The 12,931-nt window shown below is 40.8% G+C and overlaps 1 long non-coding RNA gene across 1 annotated transcript in view; it reads right to left on the reverse strand.

Moving 5' to 3' along the window:
• Positions 1-12,640, reverse strand: part of LOC123465731 — a 63,232-nt gene extending 50,592 nt beyond the window's left edge. Inside the window, exons 1-2 of the long non-coding RNA XR_006641019.1 lie at positions 12,513-12,640; positions 4,381-4,538 (exon numbers count right to left, since the gene is read on the reverse strand). This is a non-coding gene — a long non-coding RNA (uncharacterized LOC123465731). The remainder of the gene's footprint in view (positions 1-4,380; positions 4,539-12,512) is intronic.
• Positions 12,641-12,931: the final 291 nt, after the last annotated feature.

Consider the following 12,931-nt stretch of genomic DNA (forward strand, 5'->3'; position numbering starts at 1 on the left):
GAACATCTGGAAGTTCAAAGTTCACATACGTTGAAGCCCGGCTTGGAGAATTTTGAGCATTACTTTGCTAGTGTGTGAGAAATGTGCAACTGTTCAGTAGTTTGAACATTCTTTGGTAAAATTCAAAATAAAGGTAGCTAATATAGATTAGTGTCTGCACAGGTTTTAAAATACGGCTGCAAATACCCCCTCACTAGAAGGAATCCCCTCCTCTTGAATCTAGGTGGATTTGAGACTACTTTTGCTGATATAGCACAGTGAAAATGACCCTGTGCGACTTCCAAAGGGCTGCTCAGCTTTTGCCTTGTTCACTGGCACATAATATCTCAGAACTCTGAGCCACCTTGTAAAAATTCCCTGATGCCCACATTTCAAGGATGTCCAAGTCAGGCTCCTGCCATAGGGTCCTTGGGGCTGGAGCCTGGAGATTCATGAGGTCACAGAGAAGGTGTGACTACTGATTGACTTGGAAGCTAGTCTTATACACTTGGAGGCACTTCACATACTCCCGTCTTGGAATGTCCTTCTGTCCATTGTTCCCACAGTGGGAGGTGTTCCAAAGACACAGCCTTGAGAGACCAAGGTGTTTTTGAGACCATCTGGACTGAATATTTGACTGAACCCAGGGACAAGAGACAAGATGGCAGAGGAGAATAACCTGTGCTCACCTCCTCTCATGAGAACACCAAAATCACATCTAACTGCTGAACAATCATTAACAGAAAAGACTAGAACCTACCACAAAATATTTTACACCCAAAGACAAAGAAGCCACAATGATAAAATAGAAAGTGTGTTTATATGATATAACCAAATTCCATACCCATCAGGTGGGCAACCCACAAATTGGAAAATAATCATATTGGAAAATAGATATATTTTCCCACAGGAGTGAGTTTTGAGCCCCACATCAGGTTCCCAGCCTAAAGGTCTGGCATTGGGAGGAGGAGCCCCCAGAGCATTTGGCTTTGAATGCAGGAGTGCAGGAGCTCTTAAGTGCAGGAGCTCCGTGGAAATGGGAGAAACAGACTCCACTCTTGGAGGACTCACACAAGGTTTCATGTGCACTGGGACCCAAGACAAAGCAGTGACTCCATAAAAGCCTGAGTTAGACCTACCTGCAGGTCTTAGAGGATATCCTGGGGAGGTGGGAGTCAGCTATGGCTCACTGTGAAGGCAAGGACGCTGGTGGCAGATACCGCATGGAATACTCATCAGCATGAGCTCTCCTGGAGGTTACCATTTTGGCAGTGAGACCAGGCCCCACAAAATAGCCTGCAGGCTCCATTTCTGGGACACCTTACACCAAACAACAAACAGGATAAAAACACAGCCCCACCCATCAGCAGACAGGCAGATGAAAGTAGTCCTGAGCCAACACAGCCCTTGACAAACCCTGCTCAACAGAGGGATAAGACCTAGCTCCACCCACCAATGAGAAGACACCAGTCTTTCCCACCAGAAAGCCTGCACAAGCTCCTGGAACAATCTCACCCACCAGGGAGCAGACACCAGAATTAATAAGAATTATAATCCTGCAGCCTAAGGACCACAAACACAGAAAGTTAGACAAAATAAGATGGCAGAGAAATTTATCCCAGAGAAAAAGAACAAGATGGAACTCCATAAGAAAAATTAAAAGAAGTGGATATAGGCAATCTGCCAGAAAAATAACTCAGAGAATGAAAGTAAAGATATTCAGGATCTCAGAAAAAGAATGGAGTCACAGACGAAGAAGATGCATTAAATGTTTAATAAAAAGCCAGAAGTTTTACAAAACAAACAGATGAACAATGCAATAATTGAAATGAAAAATATACTAGAAGGAATCAATATCAGGATAAATGAGGCAGAAAAGTAAATAAGTGAGTTGGAAGACAGATTGATGGAAATCACTATGGCAGAATAGAAGAAAGAAAGAAAAATGAAAAGAAATGAGGACAGTCTAAGAGACATCTGGAACAACATTAAATGCACCAACATTTGCACTGTAGGGGTCCCAGAAGGAGTCAAGAAAGAGAAAGGGCTTGAAGAATATTTGAAGAGATAATAGCTAAAAACTGTTCCTAACATGGGGTGGGAAACATTCACTGAAGTTCAGGAAGCAAAGAGAGTTTCATACAGGATAAACCAAGGAGCAACACACCAAAACACATGTTAATCAAAATGACAAAAATTAGAGAAAGAGAAAATATTAAAAGCAAGAAGGGAAAAGCAACAAATAACATGCAAGGTAATCCCTATAAGGTTATAAGCTGATTTTTCAGCAGAAACACTATTTAAAGTGATGAACAGGAAGAAGCTACAACAAAGAATACTCTGACCAGCAAAGTTCTCATTCAGATTTGACAGGGAAATCAAAAGCTTAATAGACAAGCAAAAGCTTAGAGAATTCAGCACCACCAAACCAGTTTTATACAAATACTAAAGGAACTTCTCTAGATGAGAAACACAAGAGAAGAAAAAGACCCAGAAAAACACCTCACACCAAACAACCCACAGGGTAGAAATTGTCCCATACAGTTAATAAAATGGTGATAGGAACATACATATTGACAATTACCTTAAATGTAAATGGGTTAAATGCTCCAACCAAAAGACAGACCAGCTGAATGGATTCAAAAACAAGATCCATATATATGCTGTCTATCAGCATATACAGACAGGGAAATATACAGACTAAAAGTAAGGGGGGAAAAAGATATTCTATCAAATGGAAATAAAAATGCTGGAGTAGCAGCATTCATATCAGACAAAATAGTTTTGAAAATAAAGACTGTTACAGTCTTTATAAAAAAACAAAGAGACAAGGAATGACACCACATAATGGCCAAGGGATCAACCCAAGAAGAAGATACAATTTTAAATATTTATGCACCCAACATAGGAGCACCTCAATACATAAAGCAAATGGTAACTGCCAGTAAAGGGGAAATCAACAGTAAAAAAATAATAGTGGGGTATGTTAACACCCCCACTTGAACCAATGGACAGATCATCCAGACAGAAAATCAATAAGGAAACACAAGCTTTAAATGACACATTAGACCAGAAAGATTTAATTGATATTTATAGGACATTCCATCCAAAAGCAGCAGAGTACTTTCTTCTCAAGTGCAACATTCTCCAGGACAGATCACATCTTGGAGCATAAATCAAGCCTTGGTAAATTTAAGAAAACTGAAATCATGTCAAGCGTCTTTTCTGACTACAATGCTATGAAATTAAAAATCACTTACAGGAAGAAACTGTAAAAACACAAACACATGCAGGGTAAATAATATGCTACTAAATAAACAAGCGATCACTGAAGAAATAAAAGAGAAAATCAAAACATACATAGAAACAAATGACAACCCAAACACAATGACCCAAAACCTATGGGATGCAATGAAAGTAGTTCTAAGAGGGAAGTTTATAGCAATAGAATCCACCGCAAGAAACAAGAAAAATCTCAAGGAAACAATCTAACCTTATACCTAAAGCAGCTAGAGAAAGAAGAATAAAACCCAAAGTTAGAAGAAAAGAAATCATAAGAATAAGAGCAGAAATAAATAGAGACAAAAAACAATGGCAAAGATCAATTAAACTAAAAGCTGATTTTTTGAAAGGATGGATAAAGCTAATAAACCTTTAGTCAGACTCATCAAGACAAAAAGGGAAAGGACTCAATCAATAATTAGATAAGAATAGGAGAAGTTACAACTGATACCACAGAAATAAAAAGCCTCATGAGAGACTACTACAAGCAACCATATGCCAATAAAATGGACAACCCAAAAGAAGTGGACAGATTCTTAGAAAGGTCCAACCTTCCAAGACTGAACCAGAAAGAAATAGGAAATATAAACAAGCCAATCACAAGTAATAAAATTGAAATTGTGATTAAAAATCATCCAACAAACAAAAGTTCAGGACCAGATGGCTTCACAGGCAAATCCTATCAAATATTTAGAGAAGAGCTAACACCGATCCTTCTCAAACTCTTCCAAAAAATTGCAAAGAAAGGAATACTCCCAAGTTGATTCTACCAGGCCACCATTGCCCTGATACCAAAACCAGACAACAATATCACACACACAAAAAGAAAATTACAGACCAATATCACTGATGAACATAGATGCAAAAATCCTTAACAAAATACTAGCAAACAGAATTCAACAACACATTAAAATGATCATACACCATGATGAAGTGGAATTTATCCCAGGGATGCAAGGATTCTTGAAGGGACACAAATCTATCAATGTGTTACACCATATTAACAAACTGAATAAAAACCATGTAAGCATCTCAATAATTGCAGAAAAAGCTTTTGACAAAATTAAACAGCAGTTTATGATAAAAATGTTCCAGAAAGTGGGCACAAAGTGTACTTACCTTAATGTAAGAAAGGCTATATACGACAAGCCCATAGCACACGTCATTCTCAATGATAAAAAAACTGAAAGCATTTCCTCTAAGATCAGGAACCAGACGAGACTGTCGATGCTTTCCAATATTATTCAACATAGCTTTGGAGGTCCTAGCCATGCACTCTGAGAATAAAAAGAAATAAAAGAAATCCAAATTGGAAAAGAAGAAATAAAACTGTCACTATTTGCAGATGACATGGTACTTCACATGGAAAATCCTAAGAATGCCACCAGAAAACTGTTGGTGCTAATCAATGAATTTAGTAAAGTTGTGGGACATAAAATTAATGCACAGAAATCTCTTACATTCCTATACACTAGCAATACCAGAAAGAGAAATTAAGAAAACAATCCCATTTTCTATTGCAACAAAAAGAATAACATACTCAAAAATAAACTTACCTAAGGAGGCAAAAGACCTGTACAAAGAAAACTATTAATATAAAATTCTGATGAAAGAAATCAAAGACAATACAAACAGATGTAGAGACATACCATGTTCTTGGATTGAAAGAACCAATACTGTGAAAATGATGAGACTATCCAAAGCAATCTACAAACTCAGTGTAATCCCTATCAAATTATCAATGGCATTTTTCACAGAATTAGAATAAAAAATTTTACAATTTGTATGTGGTGTGTGCTAAGTCCTTCAGTTGTGTTTGACTCTTTGTAACTGTATGGATTATAGCCCACCAGGCTCCTCAGTCCATGGGATTCTTCAGGCAAGAATACTGGAGTGGATTGCCATTTCCTTTTCCAGGGGATTTTCCCAACCCAAGGAGTGAACCCAAGTCTCTTAAGTTTCCTGCATAGGCAGATGGGTTTTTTTTACCACTAGCGCCATCTGGACCCTGAATAGCCAAAGCAATCTTGAGAAAGAAAAATAGAGCTGGAGGAATCAGGTTCCATGATCACACACTATACTACAAAGCTACAGTAATCAAGCCAATATGGTACTGGCACAAAAACAGAAATATAGGTCAATGGAACAGAATAGAAAGCCCAGAGATAACCCTCCACACCTATGGTTACTTAATCTATGACAAAGGAGGCAAGAAAATACAATGGAGAAAAGACTGTCTCTTCAATAAGTGATGCTGGGAAAACTGAATAGCTGCGTGTTAAAGAATGAAGTAAGAATGCTCCCTAATAGCATACATAAAAATAAATTCAAAATGGAGCAGAGACCTAAATCTAAGGCCAGACACTATAAAAAAAATCTTAGAGGAAAACACAGGCAGAACACTCTTTGACATAAATCAGGGCAAGATCTTTTTTGATCACACACCTCCTAGAACAATGATTGGGCTTCCCTGTGGCTCAGATGGTAAAGCATCTGCCTGCAATGCAGAAGACCCAGGTTCGATCCCTGGGTCGGGAAGATCCCCTGGAGAAGGAAATGGCAACCCACTCCAGTACTCTTGCCTGAAAAACTCCATGGACCGTCGCCTGAGGAGCCTGGTAGGCAACAGTCCATGGAGTCGCAAAGAGTCAGACATGACTGAGTGACTTCACTTTCACTTTTTTCCTAGAACAATAAAAATAAACAAATGGGACCTAATTAAACTTAAAAACTTTTGAACAGCAAAGAAACCATAAACAAAAAGAAAAGGCAGCTTTCAGAATGGGATACAATATTGGCAAACAAAACAACTGACAAGGGATTAATCTCCAGAATATACAAACAGCTCATTCAGCTCAATATTAAAAAAACAAAGAACCCAATCAAAAAATGGATGGAAGACCTAAATAGACATATCTCCAAAGAAAGCATATAGATGACCAACAAACACATGAAAAGACCAATATCTCTAATTATTAGATAAATGCAAATAAAAACTACAACTAGGTATCACGTCACATCAGTCAGAATAGCCTCATCAAAAAGTTTACAAACAGTACTGGAGAGGGTATGGAGTAAAAGGAACCCTTTTACACTGCTGGTGGGAATGTAAACTGATACAGCTACTATGGAGAACAGTATGGGATTTCCTTAAAACACTAAGAACAAAACTACCATATGACCCAGCAATCCCACTCCTGGACATCCCACTCCTGGGCATATGTATAGGGAGAAAACAATTATTCTAAAAGATACATGCACCCCAATGTTCATTGCAGTCTTATTTACGATAGACAGGACATGGGAGCAACCTAAATGTTCATCAACAGAGGAATGGATAAAGAATATATGGCACATATATACACTGGAACATTACTCAGCCATAAAAAGAAACAAAATTGTGCCATTTGGAGAGATGTGGATGGACCTAGAGACTGTCAGAAAGAAGTAAGTCATAAAGAGAAAAACAAATATATATTAATGCGTATGTGGAATCTAGAAAAATGGTACAGATGAACCCATTGGCAAAGCAGAATAGAGACACAGACATAGAGAACAACCATATGGACACCAGGTGGGAAAGGGAGGAGGGGGATAAATTGGGAGATTGGGAATGATATATATACACCACTATGTATGAAATTGATAACTAATTAGAACCTACTGAATAGCACAGGGAACTTTGTTTGTTGTTCCGTGGTGACCGAAATGGGAAGGAAATCCAAAAAAGAGAGGATATACGTATGCATATAAATGATTCACTTTGCTGTATAACAGAAACTAACACAAATGTGTAAAGCAACTATACTCCAATAATTTGGTTAAAAAAAGAAGAACAATTACAAACTATGCAAGCATATGAATAACCATATCTCCCAAGAGATTGTACAAGTGACCAAAATGTGCATGAAATGATGCTCAATATTATTGCTCATTAGGGAAATGCAAGTCAATACCAAGTCTCAACCATGAGATACCACTACACACCCACTAGGGTGGTATAATCAAGAACACAGGAAATAAAAAGTGTTAGCAAGGATTTGGAAAAATTGGAATCCTCTTATACAACTGACTTGCAATAATGCAATCATGGTGGTAAACCCTGTGGCAGGTCCTTAAAAATTCAAACATAGAGTTTCCATATGACCCAACAATTCCAGTCCTTGGTATACACCCAAGAGAACTGAACACATGTTCACACAAAAATATTATCCTCAAATGTTCATAGTACCATTATTCATAATAGTCAGAAAGTAGAAACAACCTACATGTCCATCAATTGATCAATTTACAAACGAAGCAGTCATGCAGTGGAGTGTTATTCATCCATGGAAAGGAATGAAGGGTTGACACACTGCAAACATACTCATCCTTGAAGACATTATGCTACACAAAAGAAGTCATTCACAAAGTAACAGATGCTATACAGTTCCATGTATACAAAATGTCCACAATAGACAAACCCATGAAGTCATAAAGTAGGTTAGTGCTTTTCAGGTAAAGGAATAATGGGAACTGAAAGTGACTGATAAGAGGTACTGGGTGTCATTTCTGAGGTGATGGAAATATTCTGGAATGAGATAGTGGCAATGTTTGAACAACACTGCACATATACTAAAAACCAGTGAATGATGAAAGTGAAAGAGGAGAGTGAAAAAGTTGGCTTAAAGCTCAACATTCAGAAAACTAAGATCATGGCATCTGGTCCCATCACTTCATGGGAAATAGATGGGAAAACAGTGGAAACCATGTCAGACTTTATTTTTTGGGGCTCCAAAATCACCGCAGATGGTGACTGCAGCCATGAAATTAAAAGATGCTTACTCCTTGGAAGGAAAGTTATGACCAACCTAGATAGCATATTCAAAAGCAGAGACATTACTTTGCCAACAAAGGTCCATCTAGTCAAGGCTATGGTTTTTCCAGTGGTCATGTATGGATGTGAGAGTTGGACTGTGAAGAAAGCTGAGCACCTAAGAATTGATGCTTTTGAACTGTGGTGTTGGAGAAGACTTTTGAGAGTCCCTTGGACTGCAGGGAGATCCAACCAGTCCATCCTAAAGGAGATCAGCCCTGGGATTTCTTTGGAAGGAATGATGCTGAAGCTGAAACTCCAGTACTTTGGCCACCTCATGCGAAGAGTTGACTCATTGGAAAAGACTCTGATGCTGGGAGGGATTGGGGGCAGGAGGAAAAGGGGACAACAGAGGATGAGATGGCTGGATGGCATCACTGACTCGATGGACGTGAGTCTGAGTGAACTCCGGGAGTTGGTGATGGACAGAGGGGCCTGCGTGCTGCGATTCATGGGGTCACAAAGAGTCAGACACCACTGAGTGAGTGAACTGACTGAAAAGTATATTACATACTGAGCTGTGCATTTTAAAATGTTGAAATTTTAGGTATTAAATTACATCTCAACAAAAACTGTAAAATAAAATAATAAACATTATCAAACTAGAAAAGACTATAATGAAGTATCACCTCACACTGGTCAGAATGGCCATTAACAAAATATCTACAAACAATAAATGCTGAAGAGGATGAGGACAAAAGGGAAACCTTCTACACTTTTGGTGGGAATGTAACTTGGTACAAGTATTATAAAGAACAGTATGGAGGTCCTTCAGAAACTAGAAATAGAACTACTGCATGATCCAAAAATACCAATCCTGGACATACATCCAGAAAAAATCATACTTTGAAAAGATACAGGCACCCCAATGTTCATTGCAGCACTATTTACAATAGCCAAAACATGAAAGCAACCTAAATGTCCATCAACAGAAGAATAGGTAAAGAAGATGTGATGCATACATACAATGGAATATTACTCAACTGCAAAAAAGAATGAACTAATCAACAAGGATCTACTGTTATAACACAGGGAACTCTAATCAATAATCTGTAATAACCTATATGGGAAAAGAATACAAAAAGAATGGATATGTGTATATGCATCGCTGGGGCTTCCCTAATGGCTCAGACAGTAAAGAATCCACCTGCAATGTGGGAGACCTGGGTTCAGCTCTTGGGTTGGGAAGATCCCCTGGAGGAAGACCTGGCAACCCACTCCAGTATTCTTGCCTGAAGAATCCCCATGGACAGAGGAGCCTGGTGGGCTACAGTCCATGGGGTAGCAAAGAGCTGGACAGGACTGAGCAACTAAGCACAGCACGTATGTATAGCTGAATCACTTTGCTGAACGCTGAAGCTAACAACATTGTAAATCAATTATACTTTAATATAAAATAATTAAATTTAAAAAATGGGATGCTCAAGCCACCTTGAGAAACAGGTACATAAGTCAATTGTCCCATCTGAGCCCACGTTGGAGTCATTCCTATGCAGGGACCAGACATGTAAGTTGAAAGTCTTCAGCTCCCAGTAATGGAGCAACTCAAACATCTAACTCTTCCCAACTAGGCCCCACATATCATAGAGCAGACAGACCATCCCCTGTGGTTCTTAAACCACAGAATACATGAGCATGATAAAACAATGGGTGGCTTATGTGACTAAGTTTCAGGGTGATTTATTATCACACAGACACATAAGAGTCTTTTCCCAGATTTTCCTAAGCTAGAATTATAGTTCCATTTGTCAATACTGGTCTTCCTCCCGTATTTCAGTGGCCTCGCTTCAAAGTCTTCTGAGTCGCCCAGCATTAGAAGGAGCTGGGATCTGAACCCAGAAGTCTTCCTTTGGAGCAGGGCTGCTGACCCTCACACACTACAAGCAAATCATTTCATTTCTTTGGGTCAGTTTGCTCTTCTAAAATGGTGAGCCAAGCCTGCTTTGCAGGACTGCCATGAGAATCACATGATACCATAGGCATAAAACTGCTTTCAAGGAATTTAGATTTCAGATCTATGGCAAAAGACCTGGGGCAGAGGGTAGTTTTAATCTTCCTGGAGTTCCAGTCTTAGAAAGAAGCATATCTGCCCAAACAAATCGACGGTGCTGATGCCACGGCCACCAGAAGAGCAAGCACGCTCACCACCATACACTGGGGGCTCCTGAAAGGTCTGCGTGTGCACGTACACATGTGCAATTTAATACCAGACCAGCCTGGTGATTCTGAAACAACTCAAGTGTCTGACTTGAAAGCGGGTGACGGTACTTGGAACCAGGGCCATGAAATGCAAGTACATTGCAAATCACTCAGTCGTGCTGTCAAGGGAATCGTAGTCACCATATATATTTTCTTAAATGTAGTTTCCCAGCAAACCTTTCATAAAATTCACGACTGTGGCTGACCCCTGCTGCATGCTTGCCTCCACAGCTTCCCCTTTCCCCTCCAGTATAAGACACTTGTGGCTGATTGGCTGCTGAATTGCCATTACCAGCACCCTTCTCCCTTTCTACCTCCTTGCAGATGGTCCTCAAAATCGATGCTTGCCATCCCAGCTTCCCATGCAGCTGGGGTAGCCCGTGTCTGTGAGGACTAAGCAGCAGTCATTTGGGAAAGGTCATTTGTAAAACATTTTTCTTTTCTGCTACAAGGATACATAAAGTCACAGAAAGCCAGCGCGGGCTTTCTCACTTACCCTTCCTCCTGCCTTGAATGCATAATGGATGCAGCTGCAGAAGCCTCCATGGGACAATGAGGGAGACCCCAAAAGTGGCATCTGCTTTGATTCCTTTGAACCAACCACCTTTCTTTGTGGGGGGGGGGCGGGGGCGGAAAGTCCCAATTCGTGTAAGCCACTGGAGCTCTATTTTCTTTTACTGGCAGATGCAGAAAGTTCTAATATAAAACGTATGTCATGAGCAACTGATGCCTTGTCCTGTGTAAGCAGGTAGCTTTCCCTTCCCTGACCTTTATGATGAAGGTAAAAACAAAAGCCCGTGAGTGTAAAGTCACACTAAGAGACCATGGGTTTCTCTGTGTCTACTGGTCCAGGACCTCACAAACAGTCCCTCCCGTAAAGTTTTGCCACTCTGCTTAGACCACTGCCAAAGCCTCCCTGGGTTTCTTTGGTTCCTAATTCCGGTGCCCTGCCATCCTCTACACTGAAGCCACTGGGGTCTTCCCAAAAGCAAATGTCCATCCATGTACTCCTGCTGAAGGCAGCGTGCCAGTGCCTGCTCAGAAACCCCTGAACTTCCCCGCTCTGCTGAGAAGACTCACCCTGACCTGGCCTCTGTGTCCCTCTCCAGCTTCTGCTTCAGCCAGTTCCTCTGCAGTTTCCCCCCTCTATTCTTAGCTCTTCAAACTCTCAGCTTGAATTTCAAAGCCCCTTCTCTATTCTAATCCCTCTGCCTAGGTAACTCAGTCTCACCCAGACTTCTCTGTAGTACACACACACTCTCTCTCACACACTGTCACTCTCTTTTTCACACACTCTCTCTCACACACTCTCACACTCTTTCACACTCTTTCTCATACTCTTTTTCACACTCATTTTCTTTCACACCATCTCTCACACACTCACACTCTCTTTCTCACAGTCTCTCACACTCTCTTTCACACACTCCCACACAATCTCACTCTTTCATACTCTTTCTCATACTCTCACACTCATTCTCTCACACACACACTCTCACACACACACTCTCACATTCTCTTTCTCACACTCATTCTCTCTTACACACACAATCTCACACAAACTGTCTCTCACACACACTCTCTTTCTCATACTCTCTCTCACACTCTTACTCTTTCACACTCTCTTTCTCATACTCTCTCACACTCATTCTCTCTCACACACACTCTCTCTCACACACACACCTCTCTCACACTCTCTCTCTCACACACTCACACTCTCACTCTTTCACACTCTTTTTCTCATACTCTCTCACACACACTCTTTCTCATACTCTCTCTCACTCTCTCACACGCTCTTTCACACTCTCACACTCTTACTCTTTCGCACACTTTCTCATACTCTCTCTCACACTCATTCTGTCTCACACACATACTCTCTTTCTCACAGTCTCTCACTCACACACTCTCACTCTCACACACTCTCTCTCTCTCTCTCTCTCTCTCTCTCTCTCTCCATAGCACCCTACACCGGTACTTGGAGCAGCAAACACAGAATACAAGCAAATACCTTTCCCACAAGATGGTAAGCCTCCTAAGGGCAAGGCCTGCATGTATCTTGTTCTCTCTTGTGGTATCAGCACAGGTATTCTGATCAACTCCTATGCACCCCACTGGTGTGGGATGATTCCTTCATTCTAAACAGTAGGTGGCTAAACACACACACCAGACGCCAGACAGATCACTTGCTGCATGTACTCACAGAGAAGAGGAGGAGGACGCCGCAAGCCAGGCAGGACCATGCAAGGACTGTACTTGGGAGTACAGAGAGCCAGCCACCGCCCTAGGAGTCAGGCTTTGTGGTGAAGAGAGTGAGGTAACCCTTTGTTCACATGGAGGGATGTGATTGGCTTGTTTGTATAATTTCACGATTTGACAGGGAGGTGAAACTCATTAGGCTGAAGACCAGGTGAGGCACAGCTGATTCTGCTGATTGGGGAACTTTCTAGGGAGGGAGGCTTTCCTGCTGGGCTTGGAGTGGGGTTGGGGGTGGGCGAGGGGTAGAGCAGAGGGAGGGCATATATACAGGAACAGGGAAACTCACAGCTAGGCATTGAGGAGCAATGAACCTCAACACTATTAAGGCATCCCTTGACATTTTTACATTTTATAATACAGAAG

The sequence above is a fragment of the Bubalus bubalis genome, chromosome 4, assembly GCF_019923935.1.
Source record: "Bubalus bubalis isolate 160015118507 breed Murrah chromosome 4, NDDB_SH_1, whole genome shotgun sequence".
NCBI classification, from domain to species: Eukaryota; Metazoa; Chordata; class Mammalia; order Artiodactyla; family Bovidae; genus Bubalus; species Bubalus bubalis.